Raw genomic sequence first — 6,000 nt, 5'->3', positions numbered from 1 at the left:
GTACAGGAATGGTTTCTCTTATCTTCCTATTGGTCCCCCAAACCTACCTGGCAGTGGAGAAGAAACAAAGCCAAAAAAATCTCAGATGTGGATCAGTCTGGGAAAATAAAAATATGGTTTTTAATGTACAGGGATTATTGCTCTTATAACTCTATCAGCCCCAAAAAACCTACCTGGCTGTGGAGAAGAAACAAACCTAACCAAAACTCAGACGTGGCTCGGTTTGGGAAATTAAAAATATGGGTTTTAATGTACAGAATGTGGTTTTTAATGTACAGAAATTATTTAATTCAGATATTAAGAGCAGGTTCTGTCAGTCCCCAGGTCAGCAGGGAAGTGTCCATTGCTCCAGGCTCCTCTTCCCTCAGGTTGGGCTGAGATGAAGGGAATCAATCCCTGCCTGGACTTAAGAAGTGATGCTCAGGAGCTGCCAGCAGACAAGGGTTTTCCTTCCTCTCTGAATTTCAAAGGCTGAGATTCCCAGGATCTGGACACAGGGCATAAATCAGCCCTTGGGTCCACAGGATGAGTGGACTCCACTGGCAACAAGTGGGCTGGCTCCTCATGGAGGCTTCTCCTGCTCCATCCATCAGCCAGGAACCTGAGAAGGTGGGGAAAGAAAATGAATTCCATGTAGCAGCTTCCTCAGCAGGATAGAGAGGGGACAGGGGGGACACTGAGCTGGGCTGGAGAGCCCAGGAGGGGCTGAGATCCCAGAGCACTTCCATGGGTGGGGATGCACAGAGGCAGGAGGGAGATAAGGAATGGGATTGGGGGGCTGAGGGGGGCAAAGGAAGGAGGGAAGCAGGAGAAGGGCAGGCAGGGAGGCAGAGGGGGGAGAGGGAAGGAGCCTGCACTGCCCATCTGGGCCATGCATCACATTGAAATTGTCCCGCATTAAAAATTCACCAGCCAGTGAATTTTCAAGGGATTTGTAGTAATTAGATGACAAAATGCTGGCAAATCTCAGGCTTGCCAAAGATGTTACTCAGGGGTCAAAGACTCGACACTTTTGGCTGGGTAATTTGTAAGTGTCAATCACACTCAGGCATCAGAGGGAAAGGAGAGCTCCAAGGGCTGAATCCTAACGAAGCCCAAGGCTCCTGCCTGCTGAGCCCCCTCCTGCTGCCACCCAGGCCTCAGACCCCCAGCTGAAACCACACGGGGCTGCTTTGCCTTCTCATTTGTTAAATTAAAAGCAGAAACTTCCCAGTTTTGCTTTTCAGCAGGGAGAGCTGCTGCTCTGCTCTGCTGGGGTGATGTGCCTGTCCTGTTTATCTTGCTGGGGCGATGCAGCCCTGCACCAGCTCTTGTGCCACCGGGGTGGAATTGCTCCTGGCCCAGTCCACCCTGCTGCTTCCTGGGCTGAGCTGGAAATGGAATTAAAGCATCTCCTGCCTTGTTGCTGGGTGTCACAAGAGACTTTGGGGCCACCAAAGCAGCCCCATGGGCTGTGTGTGCCTGCCTCAGGCTGAGCCCACGGCAGCAGCTCATCCCACATACCCACCCAGAGCCTGGGGGAGAAAAGAAATTTAAAAGTTTTCTACATCATCAGCTTAAAACCAAACCACAAAATGCAGAAATTAATGCTTTGCCCAACACAGCAGGGGAGATCTGTCCCAGCCAGGTGTGGAGCTCCAGTGTGGGCTCAGCCTTGCTGGGGCTGAGGTTAAGCCTGGGCTTTGCTGCTGGGTTTGGGGGCAGGGGGTGGCTCAGAGGGGTGGCTGCCTAGGCCCAGATCGCTCCTATTTTGGTCTGGTTTCTAAGCTGATGAAGTGAAAAGCCCTGGATTTCTCAGCCCCACCAGCACCAGGGGGATGGCTGCTGCCAGGGGCTACTCTTACATCCAAAAAGATTTGGGGTCAGGACTGTGGGAGAGGCAGGAGCCTGCTTCACTCTCCATCCCTCGTGGCTCATACAGCCATCCTTGTCACCCCTGCCAAACCCCACCTCCAGCTCTGGTGTGAGGGATGTTTGAGGCTCTAAGGGAGGGATGGGGAGGTCCTGGCCATCAGCTCTGAGGGGCTGAGGCATCACACAGCTCCCACCACACCCCATGGAGAAACACTGCACACCCCAAACCCCCTTGCAGAGGAAAGGAAGTCCCAGAGCAAAGGAAGCTGAAGGAGGTTTGTTGGCTCCATCCCTCCCAGTGTGCTGGAGGGAGGGGACAGAAGGGAAAAGGAGGGAAAGGGCAGGAGGGAAATCACTTCTGACAGAGCTGCTGTGGGTTAGCTGAGTGCAGACTTGCTGCAGGCCAGCAGCACTGGGAGAGCTGCAAAAGGAGGCAGGCAGCAGTGTAATCTCTCCAGGGTGATGTGCCCCAGACAGGGGAAGGGGGCTGAGGGGACTGGGAATGTGGCTGGAGGCTCCTCCTCACTTTCCAAATTCACTCAGCAGCTGCAAAACACCTTGCAGGGCAGCCTTCCTCCAGCTCCTCATCAGCTGCACTTCCAGCTCCTACTCAAATAGCCCAAATCATGGGCTGAGGTCTGCAGGGAGGCTGGGCTGAGGGGTTTTTCCATGGTTTTATCTTCACTTGATCTCACAGTGCCTTCAGATGCTGCTGGAAGGGTATTTTGGGAAGCAGCAGGGAAGGACTGTGCCTGTCCCTGCTCTGTCCAGTGCTGGGCACCTGGAGCCATTCCCTGCTCACAGGGGGTGTCCCTGGGATGTTTCCTCCCTGTCAGAGCCTGATGCTGGCAGATGGAGACCCCCAGCCCCACCCCACTGCAGCTGAGCACAGCTCCTACCACTGCCCCACCTGGTATTGCAAGAGAAAATGAACCACAAAACACCAAATTTTACTTGAGGGAACACAAAGAAAACCTTTTCCCCCCAGATCACCTCTCCTGACACCACAGCCCTTACTGCCCTCCCACTCTGTGCCAGCAGCTTTGCTATACCCTGAGCTGGGGATGATGCCACATGTGGGGACATGGTGACGCTGGCTCTGTACCCCCCTGGTCCCCAGCAGCCCACCATGGTCCTGGGGCTGGAACATGTCGGTTTCTCAGCTGTTTTATGGCCTGGAAAGGCTCGGGGATGGCTTTGGACAGCCCGCGCTCCAAAGGACGAGAAGAGGCTTCAGATCTTTTCTCGGTCTCGGTGTTTATTAATTGTTTATCTAAAAGATTTTCTCTTGGCCCGACAGAGGTCTGCTCAGCAGCCAGCCATGAGCACACTGAGAGCCCCCAGGGTGGTCACTTATCTTTACACTCAAAATTACGTATACAATATTTATCATTTTTCCCCAATACCTTTTACCCTTATTAACCGGTGCACTTTTAGTAATAACCAATCCCAAAGCGCCAACATCACCACAGAACATGGAGGCCAAGAAGAAGAAGAAGAAGAAGAAGAGGACATGCCCCAATTCCTCCATCTTACTTCTTTAGACCCCCCTGTACAGAAATCCTAAACCCTGTGTTTCACACTCTAATTAACTTATCCCTTCACCATTCACCCAGTGAAATCCTCCCATCCTCATACAGGTGTCATGTCCCGTGTAGGATCAAAGTCCAGCCACCAGACACTTCTGGCAACATCCCAGGACCCCCGAGCCCCCCAAGGGTGGTCTCGGTCACTCTGCACATCAGTCCTGAGGTGCTGAGATCCCACAGAACAGAGAGACAAACCTCATTACATGGCACTAATTACAGCCTGTGGAATGCAGGGACTGTGCTCCTGCAGCTCCCGGGGAGGTGAGGCCCTCCCTCCTCCAGGATCCTGCCCACCTCCCTGCTCCTGTGCTGCCATCACTTCCTGCACACCCCCAGCTCTGCTCTGCTCTGCCTCCCCAGCTCCAGTTTGGGGTGAAAGCCTCCCTGATTAGCCAATTTGGATCCCTATTTGCTGTGAATTACTGAGCCTGATTATTATTCATGGCTGGCGAAGGCTGAGCTCCCAAGCCCGGCCATGCGGTTTCTCTTCCTCTCCAGTGCACACATTTAGGGAAAACAGGAGGCAGAGTGCCTCACTCAGGGAGGCTGCACCCTCCTCCTCCTCCTCCTGCTGCGTTTCCTGCTGAGGAAGGTGCTGCTGGAAGCTGGAATGTGGTGCCAAACGCTGGTGGTGCTGTGCCCCAGGGTAAAGCCCAGGTGTGTTGGAATATTGGCCCCTTCCAACTCAGCTTCTCCTGGGACTCTGGGATTAAGGAGAAGCTCCCCAAATCTCCCAGCCAGCATCCAAGTCAACTCTCTCAATCTGCATTTGCAAATTCTTCCTGAAGTCCAACCTGAACCTCTCTCTGGAGATTCCAGAGCTCCAGGAGGCAGCAGCTGGGCTGGAAAGCAGCAGGTAGGACACATCTTCCTGCAGAGGGTGAGGGAATGGCATTTACTGTGCCTGCTTGGCCTTGAAGTGCTTCCCAGACCTCATTCCATGGGAGGAAGACCAGGGAAAATGAAGGCATGAGAAGAGCTGGAATTGTAGGAATTGTAGAAATTGAACTGCAGGAGCAGTGCAGTGGTGATGACAAGAAACCACCAAGAGCTCACATCTGCTGCCTGCCTGTCCCTGCCAGCTCTCCTGTGGCACAGAGAGGAAAACACAGATGGTGGTCAGGAGTTTTCTAAGGGAATGGGTCACTCTGGGCACTCCCAGGGCACTGTGGCACAGCAGAGGGGCTCCCTGGGTCTCTCTGTGCCTTGCCTTGCTTTGCTGCCTGTCCCCATAAGGAGATAAAAGCCCACACAGGCCTCTGGCAACAGGCAGCAATGAGGGAGAGCTGCTTCTACATTAAAACCCCTTAACCCTCTCATTCAGTAAAAAAGCTGCATTTGAATAATATCCTAATCCAATTGCAGAGCTGGCCCTGGGGAGGGGGATCTGCAGCGTGCCTGGGAGCAGCTGCAGCCAGCACAGCTCCTGCTCCTGTCCAGCTCACCAGGGTCTCAGCCTGCATGGAGCTGTCACAACCTGACACACACTCACTGGCCAAGGCAGAGGGTTCAGCCCCCCAGGGACCCTGCAGTGCATCCCAGCAGCCAGGACTGAGTGTAAAGCACTATTTTGGGCTTTCTGAGGGGAGAGCAGAGGCTGAGCACAGCCCAGAGAGCCCAGCTGGGGTGGCTGTACCCAGCTCCCACCTGCACAGCCAGGGCTGATGGATGAGCTGGAGCTTGGAGCTGCTCATCTTCTCTGCCACAGCACAGCCTGGCCACAGCACTCACACCCCAAAAATGAGCCCCACACCCCTCCTGTGCCCAGCTGTGCCCAGGGAGCTCAGGGCAGCTGAGGGGTGACAGGAACACACGGTGACACCACCTTGGGCTGTCAAGAGCCAGCAGAACAAGGGGGACAGGACTACAGCTCATCCCAGCCCAGTCACAACCAGCAGTGTGCAATCATTTGGTACAGACAAAACCTTCCTGAATAATAGAACAGGAACTGTTCCCCCTCCCAAAGCAAACAAGAGCATTGCAGCAGCACAGCTGAGGTTAAGGACCAGGGGGAGGCTGTTCCCTGCTTTAGCTCCATGGACAGGTAACAGAGTTTGCATTATTTTATCATTAGGATTGCTTCAGATCAGGGGGAAAAAAGGAAAACAGTCAGTGGGGAGTGCTGAATTTCTGCAGACCTACTTAGGTGATCATTTTAATTCAGGTGTAGGCTCGTTTTGAGAAAATTCCTGCTGTAATTTTAGGGGTGCAACGTGTGGGATTCTCAGTACGTAACAAAGAAGTGGAGCAGGAATTAACTCCAACTGTTCTCCAGAGCTGTGATCAGCACTTCCATAATTAATGTCCAGGCACATATATATCTGTGTACACATACACAGCCCCCCCCTGCTCACATCAAACAGATTTCCTTGATACCAAATTGCCTGAAAAATTAACCAATGTCAAACTGCTCCACAAGATAAGTATCATTAAGGGAAAAAGAAAATCTTCATTATGTTTGAAGGTACAGGGGAAAAAAAAAACCCTCATGAATGTTTTCCAGCCTGTTCCCAGCCTGGGAAATAACATGTTTTAAAACATATCAAAGGGTTAAATT

The 6,000-nt window shown here is 52.8% G+C and overlaps 1 protein-coding gene across 2 annotated transcripts in view; it reads right to left on the bottom strand.

Annotated features, from left to right (window-relative positions):
* Positions 1 to 218: 218 nt before the first annotated feature.
* RBM19 (RNA binding motif protein 19) overlaps positions 219 to 6,000 on the bottom strand; it is a 55,258-nt gene continuing 49,476 nt past the window's right edge. For both annotated transcript variants that reach the window (XM_058036848.1, XM_058036849.1), the window contains exon 25: positions 219 to 601. The gene's annotated coding sequence lies outside the window, so the exon portion shown is untranslated. The remainder of the gene's footprint in view (positions 602 to 6,000) is intronic.

This window comes from Melospiza georgiana, chromosome 18 (genome assembly GCF_028018845.1).
Source record: "Melospiza georgiana isolate bMelGeo1 chromosome 18, bMelGeo1.pri, whole genome shotgun sequence".
Taxonomy (NCBI): Eukaryota; Metazoa; Chordata; class Aves; order Passeriformes; family Passerellidae; genus Melospiza; species Melospiza georgiana.
This window is presented reverse-complemented; position numbering and strand designations above follow the sequence as displayed.